Here is a 14,912-nt window from a genome sequence, read left to right as displayed (position 1 = left end):
GAGAGCGGTGATCTCCAGCTTGGAGGAAAAGGAATTTTCTGGTATCGATGGACATCAAAGATGCTTATTTACATGTTCCCATCTACCCGCTGCATCAGGCAAACCTGAGGTTTGCGGTGCAGGACTGCCACTACCAGTTCCAAACATTGCCTTTCGGGCTCTCCACGGCTCCGAGAATATTCACCAAGGTGATGGCGGAGATGATGGCTCTTCTTCGCAAGAAAGGAGTCAAAGTCATTCCATACTTGGACGATCTCCTCATAAAAGCGAGATCCAGGGAGAAACTAGTGCAGAACATCGCACTTTCCCTGATGGTGCTTCAACAGCACGGTTGGATCATAAACCTTCCAAAATCACTATTGGAACCCACAATGAGGTTATCATTTCTGGGAATGATATTGGACACGGAAGCACAGAAAGTATTCCGACCGGTGGAAAAGGCTCTGGAGATCCAGAGGATGGTCAAACAAGTTTTAAACCAGCACGCGTATCGATTCATCAGTGCATCTGCTTGCTGGGGAAGATGGTAGCGACCTACAAGGCTCTACAATTTGACCGATTCCATGCCAGGGTGTTCCAATGGGACCTACTGGACAAGTGGTCCGGATCGCACCTACACATGCACCGGAGGAAAATCCTGTCAACAAAAGCCAGTATTTCACTCTTGTGGTGGCTTCAAAGTTCTCACCCCCTGGAGGGACGCAGGTTCGGGATTCAGACTTGGATCCTGGTGACCACAGATGCAAGCCTACGAGGTTGGGGAGCAGTCACGCAAGGGGAAAGCTTCCAAGGACGATGGTCAAGTCAAGAAATACTCCTTCACATAAACATTCTGGAATTGAGAGCTGTGTACAACAGCCTTCATCAACATCAAGCGGCACACCTTCTTCAAGGTCGTCCCATACATATCCAGTCAGACAATGTAACGGCAGTAGCTTGCATAAACTGCTAGGGCGGAACAAAAAAAAAACAGAGCGGCAATGGCAGAGGTGACAGATACTCCTCTGGGCAGAAAGACATGCAAAAGCTCTGTCGGCAATTTTCATTCTGGGAGTGGACAACTGGGAAGCAGACTTCCTCAGCAGACACGATCTCCATCCAGGAGAATGGGGCCTCCACCCAGAAGTCTTTGCAGAGGTAGCAGATCGTTGGGGCGTTCCTCAAGTAGATATGATGGTATCACATCTCAACAAGAAGGTTCAGAAATATTATTCCAGGTTGAGAGACCCACAAGCAATAGCAATGGATGCACTGGTGACCCAGTGGGTGTTTCAGTCGGTGTATCTGTTCCCTCCACTTCCACTAATACCAAAAGTTCTCAAGATCATCAGAAGAACAAGGGTTTGAGCAATTCTCATTGCTCCAGACTGGCCAAGGAGGGCTTGATATCCAGATCTTCAGGAGTTATTACTGGAAGATCCCCAGCCTCTTCCTCTTCGCGGGGACCTGCTTCAGCAGGGGCCATTTGTTTATCAAGACTTACCGCGGCTGCGTTTGATGGCATGGCTGTTGAGTGCCAGATCCTAGCCCGTAAGGGTATTCCCAGTGAAGTCATTCCCACACTTATTCTGGCCAGGAAAGGGGTAACGTCCAAACATTACCATCGTATTTGGAGAAAATATGTATCTTGGTGTGAATCCAAGAAGTCTCCTGCAGTGGAGCTTAAATTAGGACGTCTTCTCCTATTTCTACAGGCGGGTGTGGATGCTGGCTTGAGATTAGGGTCTATCAAGGTCCAAATTTCGGCCTTGTCCATTATCTTTCAGAAACAGTTGACTTCCCTTCCTGAGGTCCAGAGGTTCGTGAAGGGGGTTCTGCGCATCCAACCTCCCTTTGTGCCTCCTGCGGTGCCATGGGATCTTAATGTGGTGTTGCAGTTCCTTAAATCGGACTGTTTTGAGCCTCTACAATAGGTAGAGTTGAAGTTTCTCACTTGGAAAGTGGTCATGCTGTTGGCCTTGGCCTCAGGCAGACGAGTGTCTGAATTTGGGGCTCTGTCACACAAGAGTCCTTATTTGATTTTTCATGAAGATAGAGCTGAACTGCGGACGCGTCAGCATTTTCTTCCAAAGGTTGTGTCTTATTTCCATATCAACCAACCTGTGGTGGTGTCAGTGGCTTCTGACACCTCAGCCGTTTCAAAGTCCTTGGATGTCGTCAGAGCGTTGAGGACTTATGTTGCAAGAACGGCTCGGATAAGGAAAACAGAATCTTTGTTTGTCCTCTATGACCCCAACAAGATTGGGGGTCCTGCTTCTAAGCAGACTATTGCGCGCTGGATCAGAGGTACCATTCAGCAAGCTTATTCCACGGAAGGATTGCCGTTACCGAGTTCGGTAAAAGCCCACTCTGCAAGGAAAGTGGTTTCTTCCTGGGCGGCTGCCCGGGGTGTCTCGGCGTTGTAAATTTGCCGAGCAGCTACTTGGTCATGTGCAAACACGTTTGCTAAGTTTTACAGGTTTGACACCTTGGCTGCTGACGACCTTCAGTTTGGTCAGTCAGTTCTACAGGAACAATAGCACTTTCCCGCCCATACTGGGAGCTTTGGTACATCCCCATGGTACTAAAATGGACCCTAGCATCCTCTAGGACGTAAGAGAAAATAGGATTTTAATTACCTACCGGTAAATCCTTTTCTCGTAGTCCGTAGAGGATGCTGTGCGCCCACCCAGTGCTCATTTTTCCTGCAAATTATGTTTTGTCTTTTTACACAGGTTCTCATGTGTTAAGATGTTTTACAGCGGTTGCTGTTACGTTATGCATGCACGTTAGCATGGGTAATGTTGAAGGCCATGTTAGGCGGCATGTTTTGTATGGTGTGAGCTGGTGTGAATCTCGCCACTAGTTTAATGTAAATTCGTCTCTCGAAGTTGTCCGTCTCCTCGGAAACAGTTCCTATACTGAGGTCTTGAGGAGGGGCATAGAGGGAGGAGCCAGTTCACACTGTTGAAAAGTCTTAAAGTGCCAAAGGCTCCTGCGGAACCATCTATACCCCATGGTACTAAAATGGACCCCTGCATCCTCTACGGACTACGAGAAAAGGATTTACCGGTCGGTAATTAAAACCCTATTTTCACTGCTTCATGAATAGCCCCCTGGTTGCTGAGGTGACGCTGGTCCCGTTTTGATGTGTAGGATCTAGAGATGTGCGGGTCAGTTCTCCAGAAATACGAACACACACTGAACGGGTTCCGAGTCAAATCGAGTCTGAATTCGGAATTACTCTGGGGTTACATTTGGAAACGGGTCCCAGCTCAGGTCTGTTGTCAGTTTGGGAAACTTGAATTTAAAAACTGAACTTGGCTTTTGGATTGCAAGTAAACAGGTCCCAGGGCCTGTTCAGACCCGATCGCTGTTGTGCGAAATCGCACAGCAGGCGATTATCAAATGACTGAGCATGCGTATGCACCGCAATGCGCAGGTGCGAGCCCAAGCAGCGACAGAATGATGCAAAAATTTTGATCGCTAGGCGTACGCAAGGTGTTTGACGGGAAGCGGACGTTTGGAGGTGGTAACTGGCCATTTTCTGGGAGTGTCAGGAAAAACGCAGGCGTGCCCAAGCGTTATCAGGGAGGGTGTGTGACGTCAGCTCCGGCCCCGATCAATCTGATTGTATCGCACTGTAGGAGTAAGTCCTGGGCTGCGCACACACTGTACACACTGGAGAAATCATTCGATGGTGAGTGAGTTGCAAACAAATTTGCAGATGTCCGCTGTCTGGCGGAATTTTCACACGGCGTACACATGCATTCGAACACTTGTACGGTGCGGGTTTACTCTCTTTATGGGCGGCGACTGTCTGATCGCAGACTGCTGCAAAAATACACAGCAGTGATCAGGTCTGAAATAGGTCCCAAATTAAATTATTTTAGCTGTTTAGATCGATTTTTATCAATTTTAAAGGAATCCAAACCACGATGATGACTTAGAACCAAAACCAAAACACCGGGGTGTATGAATTGTGTACAGTAGTGCATTTCTCCCAACTGTCCCGACTTTGGTGGGACAGTCACGGGACAGTCAGCTCGGGATAATCTGTTATTTGCATGTTCCCGCAGGAGATATGATGGGAGCTCCTTCACTCCCCCACAGCTGCAGGTGCTGACTGTGAGTGGAAGTCCACTGGAGACCGGGATAGTACAAGGAGAGACCGAAGATGGTGAAGGACACTGCCCATGAGCCTTTATAACCAGGGGAAAGCTGTACTGGAGACAAAGATAGTTCAGGAAGAGTACAAGAAGGTGGAGGGCCCTGCCTGTGAGATCTTACAGTCTAGACGAGTGGGGATATAAGAGGGAGGTGAACTGGTGACAAGATTAGTAAAAGGAGATTGCATGAAGGTGGAGGGTTCTGCCTGTGAGAGCTTACAGTCTAAGGGAGTGAGGATATAACTGGGAGCTGAATTGGAGACATGAATAGCACAAGGAGAATACAAGAGGGTGGAAGGGCGGAAGGGCCCTGCCTGTGATATCTTACAGTCTAAGGGAGTGGGGATGTAACTGGGAGCTGAACTGGATACAAGGATAGTACAGTGAGAGTACAAGAGGGTGGAAGGGCCCTGCCTGTGAGATCTTACAGTCTAGAGGAGAGGGAAGGTAACTGGGAGCTGAACTGGATACAAGGATAGTACAGTGAGAGTACAAGAGGGTGGAAGGGCCTGCCTGTGAGATCTTACAGTCTAGAGGAGTGGGGATGTAACTGGGAGCTGAACTGGATACAAGGATAGTACAGTGAGAGTACAAGAGGGCGGAAGGGCCCTGCCTGTGATATCTTACAGTCTAAGGGAGTGGGGATGTAACTGGGAGCTGAACTGGATACAAGGATAGTACAGTGAGAGTACAAGAGGGTGGAAGGCCCTGCCTGTGAGATCTTACAGTCTAGAGGAGTGGGGATGTAACTGGGAGCTGAACTGGATACAAGGATAGTACAGTGAGAGTACAAGAGGGTGGAAGGGCCCTGCCTGTGAGATCTTACAGTCTAGCGGAGTGGGGATGTAACTGGGAGCTGAACTGGATACAAGGATAGTACAGTGAGAGTACAAGAGGGTGGAAGGCCCTGCCTGTGAGATCTTACAGTCTAGAGGAGTGGGGATGAAACTGGGAGCTGAACTGGATACAAGGATAGTACAGTGAGAGTACAAGAGGGTGGAAGGCCCTGCCTGTGAGATCTTACAGTCTAGAGGAGTGGGGATGAAACTGGGAGCTGAACTGGATACAAGGATAGTACAGTGAGAGTACAAGAGGGTGGAAGGCCCTGCCTGTGAGATCTTACAGTCTAGCTGAGTGGGGATGTAACTGGGAGCTGAACTGGATACAAGGATAGTACAGTGAGAGTACAAGAGGGTGGAAGGCCCTGCCTGTGAGATCTTACAGTCTAGAGGAGTGGGGATGAAACTGGGAGCTGAACTGGATACAAGGATAGTACAGTGAGAGTACAAGAGGGTGGAAGGCCCTGCCTGTGAGATCTTACAGTCTAGAGGAGTGGGAATGTAACTGGGAGCTGAACTGGATACAAGGATAGTACAGTGAAAGTACAAGAGGGTGGAAGGGCCCTGCCTGTGAGATCTTACAGTCTACAGCAATAGGAGTATAACTGGGAGGTGATGCGGGAGGAGAGGAGGAGCTAGGACAAAGGGTGTGAGATTAGAGTGTAAAGCTGGCAACACACTACACAGTTATCTGGCCAATCAGCTGATAGTTGTATGATCGGCCTGATAATTGTTAGAGATGAGCGGGTTTGGTTCGTCGAGAACCGAACCCCCCCGAACTCCACAGGTCAAACACGGGTCCGAGCCCGGCTCAGTTGTTTCCGCCTGACTCGGAAAACCCTAACACGGCAAAACGTCATCATCCCGCTGTTGGATTCTCGCGAGATTCGGATTCCATATAAAGAGCTGCGCGTCGCCGCCATTTTCACTCGGGCATTGTAGTAGTGTAGTAATGTAGTAGTAATACTACATTACTAATACTAGTACAGTGTCTTGTGCTGCATCGTGCTGCTCAGTGTCAGTTCCCAGTAGTATCATCAGTGCTCAGTATCAGTGCTCAGTAGTATCATCAGTGCTCAGTATCACTGCTCATTGTCTTGTGGAGCTCAGTAATACTACATTACTAATACTAGTACATTGTCTTGTGCTGCATCGTGCTGCTCAGTGTCAGTTCTCAGTAGTATCATCAGTGCTCAGTATCAGTGCTCAGTAGTATCATCAGTGCTCAGTATCACTGCTCATTGTCTTGTGGAGCTCAGTAATACTACATTACTAATACTAGTACAGTGTCTTGTGCTAATCATGCTACTCAGTGTCAGTTCTCAGTAGTATCATCAGTGCTCAGTATCAGTGCTCAGTAGTATCATCACTGCACAGTATCAGTGCTCAGTAGTATCATCAGTGCTCAGTATCACTGCTCATTGTCTTGTGTTGCTTAGTAATACTACATTACTAATATTAGTACAGTGTCTTGTGCTGCATCGTGCTGCTCAGTGTCAGTTCTCAGTAGTATCATCAGTGCTCAGTATCAGTGCTCAGTAGTATCATCAGTGCTCAGTATCACTGCTCATTGTCTTGTGGTGCTTAGTAATACTACATTACTATTGTATAGTGTATATGCAGGAGCGTTAGCCGATGAACGGCTTCAAATGCTCCTGCAAGTGGTTTGATTAGGACGTTACAATGGTTTCCAAACTTTTTTGAATCACGGCGCCCTAGAATATCAGAATTTTTTTCACGGCACCCCTAGGTCAAAAATGTCTTATTGAGAAATTTAGAAAGAAATATTACATTAAGTAGATCGCGTTTATAGGTCATCCTTAGGGTCAGTTGTGTGGTGAGGGACAAGATTTGCTTCTGTTTGGCCACATATTTTATGACTGGCAGCCACCAGCACTGGTTTTGCCTATTATACTGACCATGAATAATTTGAATTGGTCCTGGACCACCAACCCAGGGCACCCCTGCAAGTGTCCCGAGGCACCCCAGGGAGCCACGGCACACAGTTTGGGAACCTCTGCGTTACATTTTACAGTATGAGCTTCTCTCTCGATCCCATAGTATAAAGTACACACTAGAAATAGTGGCGTGTGCACTCTGGTCACACTAATCACTGGCCGAAGATTGGGGCATTCATCTGATCTGCAAAATGTATCTGCTGGAGATTACCTGGTTTAAGGAGGCAGGTGGGCTTTAATAAACAGATGCATTTTCAGGGCATGTTTGAGACAATGCAGGCTGGATGTAACTTCCAGACTTATGGTGTTGCTTGCTAATATAGGCTCTCTCAAAAAAAAAAAAAAAAAATTATAATCTATCTATCTATCTATCTATCTATCTATCTATCTATCTATCTATCTATCTGTCTGTCTGTCTGTCTGTCTGTCTATGTATCTCTCTAGGGCACTTTAAGAGAGGAGGAGGCCCATATGCAGCTTCCTTCGTTTGGGCCCCTCCTCTCTGCCAACGCCCGGCAGCGGAGTAGCGCTGAAGAGAGTCTGATCACTAGATTTCCCTAATGTGCATACGCAGATCTCCGGGAAAATGGCGCGGCAGCCATTTTCCAGTTGATTTCAGCAGCTGTGCTGCCGTTGGCACTGAACTCCAGGGAAGGGGGGGTATGTATTCAAAAAATGGGTGCAGTGCATGCGGTGTGGGCCCCCCTGGAGGCACACAATGCACCCATCATAAATACGCCACAAGAGGTCCACAGCGGCTGAAAAAGTACAGAAACAGAATGAAAAAACAAGAACAAAGTACAGAACACTGCAGGACATGGTTTATAAACATTGCTACATTAGTGGTCATAATACTAAATGCACAACAGACCGGCAGAACTCAAAGGATAGGTTGTAGGCAGTGAGAAGGAGATGATGGTATAAATGAGGTAAGAGAAAAGCACATGAGGGAAGAGGGCCCTGCTCGTCAGAGCTTATAGTCTGAAGGGTATAGGCAGACAGGCATGACAGAGGGGAGAGACAGTGAGCAAAGAGCTTGGGGCAGAGTGTTAAGATGAGAGCTGGCTGGCTGGCTTTGATGAAGAAGTGGGTCTTGAGAGCACATTTGAAGTTTTGTAGAGAGGTGGAGAATCTGATAGGGTGAGGGAGAGAGTTCCAGAGGTAAGGAACAGCAAGAGCAAAATCTTGTAGGTAGGAGTGGGTGGAGGATCGGGTGAGGGCTTTGTTAATGAACGAGAGAAGCTTAAATTGGGTTCTGGGTGGAACAGGGAGCCAGTGTAGAGCAGATTGGTGTGGAGAAAGGTAGGAGTCAGGCCAGACAGAAGGAGATAGACAGGAGGAGATACAGTAGGTCAGTCTGGAGCTGACTAGTGAGCGGATGAGGGTTTTAGGAGCTTCCAGGATAAGCAAGGGTCTGATCCTGGAAATATTTTTGAGATGGAAACGGCAGGACTGCGGAAGGTGCAGATTGCGTAAAAATAAATGTGTAAAAATTGTCATAAAAGGGTTTTAAAAATATAGTACAATTGGGTCCAGCATGTTGATATACAGATGTGCCTGCACTCATGTCACCCGCGAACGGGTAGAGGGTGCGAATATGCCGCAATAGCGACCATTCATGGCAGGCTGCTACCTGGAATTTTTGCCGCGATTATACTGAAACATGTGCAGGGACACATCTGGAGCCGTTGCTGTGCCAGACATAACAATGCTTACACTGTTCGCTATATTCATATTCTGATATTGAGGCTAAAATATCTGATACTACTGGCTGGAGGCGGCAGTGGGTCATGCCATGAAAATAAGGAAAAACACTCTGTAGTCATTTGGGGTGGAGCCGATGGCATATGATATAACGAGCATGTGCGAGTCTAAAAGATGAGATATAGGTGGTCATGCCGAGTTGATCGCTAGCTGCATTCGGTCGCTGTGCAGCGATTAGGCAAAAAAAGGCACTTCTGCGCATGCGCGTACTATTACAACGAACGATGTAGTTTTGCACAGGGTCTAGCGATGCTTTTCAGTTGCACTGCTGGCCGCAGAGTGATTGACATGAAGTGGGCGTTTCTGGGTGTCAACTGACCGTTTTCAGGGAGTGTTCGGAAAAAACGCAGGCGTGGCAGAAAAAACGCAGGTGTGGCTGGGCGAACGCTGGGCGTGTTTGTGACGTCAAACCAGGAACAGAACAGTCTGAAGTCATCGCAAGCGCTGAGTAGGTCTGGAGCTACTCTGAAACTGCACAAAAAACTTTGCAGCTGCTCTGCGATCCTTTCGTTCGCACTTATGCTAAGCTAAATACACTCCCAGTGGGAGGCGGCATAGCGTTTGTACGGCTGCTAAAAACTGCTAGCGAGCGATCAACTCGGAATGACAACCATAGAACGTCTATAACTCTACTGCAGTTCTGGCCTTGCCCCCTTTGTCATGTTTCCCATCCCCAGGAATTCTTCGGCAATTAAATCCTTGTAAAATAGGCTTCTGTGTGTGGTGATATGACAGACGTTAACCCTCGTCATACGTAGGGCAAAATGCTAAAAGCCCTAAGGTAGCTACCTCGAACGAGCCCATTCTTACTTTGATCTGCATAGCGGCGGTACGGGGTGAAATAAGTACAAGTATGGGAGGAAAATGAACAACCGGTGCACGTGTAACATCATGCCACCATTGTACTGGCATACCCTTCAGTCGGTGAGGAAAGAATTTAAATTCAAGATGTTCCGAATAATAGAATGTTGCTTGTTATTCAGAGCCCTGAATGAGTGGAATAAAGTTGGTATGTATGTGTTTTGTGTCCACGATGCAGGTAACTTTACATTCAAGCCTTTTATTAAAATGTCATGGTGCACAGCGCTTAGAGACAGCGAGCGCAGCTGCATGTTGTACGCAGCATTCCTTGTGGTAGAAGCAGTCTCCACGGCCTTGATAGCAGATTGCAAACTATTTTAAAAGGTTAGGTGTAATGTGCGGCTCCACGTCGTTCTTTCTTCTGCAGTCCACAAAACCTGACAATAAACTCTGTTATCATTATCTGTCGCACCTGTCTTTTAACTAGTGATGTGCACCGGACATTTTTCGGGTTTTGTGTTTTGGTTTTGGATTCGGTTCCGCGGCCGTGTTTTGGATTCGGACGCGTTTTGGCAAAACCTCACCGAAAATTTTTTGTCGGATTCGGGTGTGTTTTGGATTCGGGTGTTTTTTTCAAAAAACCCTAAAAAACAGCTTAAATCATAGAATTTGGGGGTCATTTTGATCCCATAGTATTATTAACCTCAATAACCATAATTTCTACTCATTTCCAGTCTATTCTGAACACCTCACAATATTATTTTTAGTCCTAAAATTTGTACCGAGGTCGCTGGATGGCTAAGCTAAGCGACACAAGTGGCCGACACAAACACCTGGCCCATCTAGGAGTAGCACTGCAGTGTCAGGCATGATGGCACTTCAAAAAAATAGTCCCCAAACAGCACATGATGCAAAGAAAAAAAGAGGCGCACCAAGGTCGCTGTGTGACTAAGCTAAGCGACACAAGTGGCCGACACAAACACCTGGCCCATCTAGGAGTGGCACTGCAGTGTCAGGCAGGATGGCACTTCCAAAAAATTGTCCCCAAACAGCACATGATGCAAAGAAAAAAAGAGGCGCACCAAGGTGGCTGTTTGACTAAGCTAAGCGACACAAGTGTCTGACACAAACACCTGGCCCATCTAGGAGTGGCACTGCAGTGTCAATCAAGACAGGATGGCACTTCCAAAAAATTGTCCCCAAACAGCACATGATGCAAAGAAAAAAAGAGGCGCGCCAAGGTCGCTGTGTGACTAAGCTAAGCGACACAAGTGGCCGACACAAACACCTGGCCCATCTAGGAGTGACACTGCAGTGTCAGGCAGGATGGCACTTCCAAAAAATTGTCCCCAAACAGCACATGATGCAAAGAAAAAAAGAGGCGCACCAAGGTCGCTGTGTGACTAAGCTAAGCGACACAAGTGGCCGACACAAACACCTGGCCCATCTAGGAGTGGCACTGCAGTGTCAATCAAGACAGGATGGCACTTCCAAAAAATTGTCCCCAAACAGCACATGATGCAAAGAAAAATGAAAGAAAAAAGAGGTGCAAGATGGAATTGTCCTTGGGCCCTCCCACCCTCCCTTATGTTGTATAAACAGGACATGCACACTTTAACAAACCCATCATTTCAGCGACAGGGTCTGCCACACGACTGTGACTGAAATGACTGGTTGGTTTGTGCCCCCACCAAAAAAGAAGCAATCAATCTCTCCTTGCACAAACTGGCTCTACAGAGGCAAGATGTCCACTTCATCATCATCCTCCGATTTCTCACCCCTTTCACCGTGTACATCCCCCTCCTCACAGATTATCAATTCGTCCCCACTGGAATCCACCATCTCAGGTCCCCGTGTACTTTCTCGAGGCAATTGCTGCTGGTGAATGTCTCCACGGAGGAATTGATTATAATTCATTTTGATGAACATCATCTTCTCCACATTTTCTGGAAGTAACCTCGTACGCCGATTGCTGACAAGGTGAGCGGCTGCACTAAACACTCTTTCGGAGTACACACTTGTGGGAGGGCAACTTAGGTAGAATAAAGCTAGTTTGTGCAAGGGCCTCCAAATTGCCTCTTTTTCCTGCCAGTATACGTACGGACTGTCTGACGTGCCTACTTGGATGCGGTCACTTATATAATCCTCCACCATTCTTTCCAAGGTGAGAGAATCATATGCAGTGACAGTAGACGACATGTCAGTAATCATTGGCAGGTCCTTCAGTCCGGACCAGATGTCAGCACTCGCTCCAGACTGCCCTGCATCACCGCCAGCGGGTGGGCTAGGAATTCTTAGCCTTTTCCTCGCACCCCCAGTTGCGGGAGAATGTGAAGGAGGAGATGTTGACGGGTCACGTTCCGCTTGACTTGACAATTTTCTCACCAGCAGGTCTTTGAACTAGAGATGAGCGCCTGAAATTTTTCGGGTTTTGTGTTTTGGTTTTGGGTTCGGTTTCGCGGCCGTGTTTTGGGTTCGAACGCGTTTTGGCAAAACCTCACCGAATTTTTTTTGTCGGATTCGGGTGTGTTTTGGATTCGGGTGTTTTTTTCAAAAAACACTAAAAAACAGCTTAAATCATAGAATTTGGGGGTCATTTTGATCCCAAAGTATTATTAACCTCAAAAACCATAATTTACACTCATTTTCAGTCTATTCTGAATACCTCACACCTCACAATATTATTTTTAGTCCTAAAATTTGCACCGAGGTCGCTGTGTGAGTAAGATAAGCGACCCTAGTGGCCGACACAAACACCGGGCCCATCTAGGAGTGGCACTGCAGTGTCACGCAGGATGTCCCTTCCAAAAAACCCTCCCCAAACAGCACATGACGCAAAGAAAAAAAGAGGCGCAATGAGGTAGCTGTGTGAGTAAGATTAGCGACCCTAGTGGCCGACACAAACACCGGGCCCATCTAGGAGTGGCACTGCAGTGTCACGCAGGATGGCCCTTCCAAAAAACCCTCCCCAAACAGCACATGACGCAAAGAAAAAAAGAGGCGCAATGAGGTAGCTGTGTGAGTAAGATTAGCGACCCTAGTGGCCGACACAAACACCGGGCCCATCTAGGAGTGGCACTGCAGTGTCACGCAGGATGTCCCTTCCAAAAAACCCTCCCCAAACAGCACATGACGCAAAGAAAAAAAGAGGCGCAATGAGGTAGCTGACTGTGTGAGTAAGATTAGCGACCCTAGTGGCCGACACAAACACCGGGCCCATCTAGGAGTGGCACTGCAGTGTCACGCAGGATGTCCCTTCCAAAAAACCCTCCCCAATCAGCACATGATGCAAAGAAAAAGAAAAGAAAAAAGAGGTGCAAATGGAATTGTCCTTGGGCCCTCCCACCCACCCTTATGTTGTATAAACAAAACAGGACATGCACACTTTAACCAACCCATCATTTCAGTGACAGGGTCTGCCACACGACTGTGACTGATATGACGGGTTGGTTTGGACCCCCCCCAAAAAAGAAGCAATTAATCTCTCCTTGCACAAACTGGCTCTACAGAGGCAAGATGTCCACCTCATCTTCACCCTCCGATATATCACCGTGTACATCCCCCTCCTCACAGATTATCAATTCGTCCCCACTGGAATCCACCATCTCAGCTCCCTGTGTACTTTGTGGAGGCAATTGCTGCTGGTCAATGTCTCCGTGGAGGAATTGATTATAATTCATTTTAATGAACATCATCTTCTCCACATTTTCTGGATGTAACCTCGTACGCCGATTGCTGACAAGGTGAGCGGCGGCACTAAACACTCTTTCGGAGTACACACTTGTGGGAGGGCAACTTAGGTAGAATAAAGCCAGTTTGTGCAAGGGCCTCCAAATTGCCTCTTTTTCCTGCCAGTATAAGTACGGACTGTGTGACGTGCCTACTTGGATGCGGTCACTCATATAATCCTCCACCATTCTATCAATGTTGAGAGAATCATATGCAGTGACAGTAGACGACATGTCCGTAATCGTTGTCAGGTCCTTCAGTCCGGACCAGATGTCAGCATCAGCAGTCGCTCCAGACTGCCCTGCATCACCGCCAGCGGGTGGGCTCGGAATTCTGAGCCTTTTCCTCGCACCCCCAGTTGCGGGAGAATGTGAAGGAGGAGATGTTGACAGGTCGCGTTCCGCTTGACTTGACAATTTTGTCACCAGCAGGTCTTTCAACCCCAGCAGACTTGTGTCTGCCGGAAAGAGAGATCCAAGGTAGGCTTTAAATCTAGGATCGAGCACGGTGGCCAAAATGTAGTGCTCTGATTTCAACAGATTGACCACCCGTGAATCCTTGTTAAGCGAATTAAGGGCTGCATCCACAAGTCCCACATGCCTAGCGGAATCGCTCCCTTTTAGCTCCTTCTTCAATGCCTCCAGCTTCTTCTGCAAAAGCCTGATGAGGGGAATGACCTGACTCAGGCTGGCAGTGTCTGAACTGACTTCACGTGTGGCAAGTTCAAAGGGCATCAGAACCTTGCACAACGTTGAAATCATTCTCCACTGCACTTGAGACAGGTGCATTCCACCTCCTATATCGTGCTCAATTGTATAGGCTTGAATGGCCTTTTGCTGCTCCTCCAACCTCTGAAGCATATAGAGGGTTGAATTCCACCTCGTTACCACTTCTTGCTTCAGATGATGGCAGGGCAGGTTCAGTAGTTTTTGGTGGTGCTCCAGTCTTCTGTACGTGGTGCCTGTACGCCGAAAGTGTCCCGCAATTCTTCTGGCCACCGACAGCATCTCTTGCACGCCCCTGTCGTTTTTTAAAAAATTCTGCACCACCAAATTCAAGGTATGTGCAAAACATGGGACGTGCTGGAATTTGCCCATATTTAATGCACACACAATATTGCTGGCGTTGTCCGATGCCACAAATCCACAGGAGAGTCCAATTGGGGTAAGCCATTCCGCGATGATCTTCCTCAGTTGCCGTAAGAGGTTTTCAGCTGTGTGCGTATTCTGGAAAGCGGTGATACAAAGCGTAGCCTGCCTAGGAAAGAGTTGGCGTTTGCGAGATGCTGCTACTGGTGCCGCCGCTGCTGTTCTTGCAGCGGGAGTCCATACATCTACCCAGTGGGCTGTCACAGTCATATAGTCCTGACCCTGCCCTGCTCCACTTGTCCACATGTCCGTGGTTAAGTGGACATTGGGTACAACTGCATTTTTTAGGACACTGGTGAGTCTTTTTCTAACGTCCGTGTACATTCTCGATATCGCCTGCCTAGAGAAGTGGAACCTAGATGGTATTTGGTAACGGGGGCACACTGCCTCAATAAATTGTCTAGTTCCCTGTGAACTAACGGCGGATACCGGACGCACGTCTAACACCAACATAGTTGTCAAGGCCTCAGTTATCCGCTTTGCAGTAGGATGACTGCTGTGATATTTCATCTTCCTCGCAAAGGA

The 14,912-nt window shown here is 47.7% G+C and overlaps 1 long non-coding RNA gene across 1 annotated transcript in view; it reads left to right on the top strand.

The window, feature by feature from the left end:
• The window catches only part of LOC134911908 (uncharacterized), a 151,217-nt gene that overhangs the window by 6,265 nt on the left and 130,040 nt on the right, over positions 1 to 14,912 (top strand). The window contains exon 2 of the long non-coding RNA XR_010176957.1: positions 4,059 to 4,241. This is a non-coding gene — a long non-coding RNA (uncharacterized LOC134911908). The remainder of the gene's footprint in view (positions 1 to 4,058; positions 4,242 to 14,912) is intronic.

This window comes from Pseudophryne corroboree, chromosome 4 (assembly GCF_028390025.1).
Source record: "Pseudophryne corroboree isolate aPseCor3 chromosome 4, aPseCor3.hap2, whole genome shotgun sequence".
In the NCBI taxonomy this organism is placed as follows: Eukaryota; Metazoa; Chordata; class Amphibia; order Anura; family Myobatrachidae; genus Pseudophryne; species Pseudophryne corroboree.
Note: the sequence above shows the minus strand (reverse complement) of the source record. Positions and strands in the feature narration are given on the sequence as shown.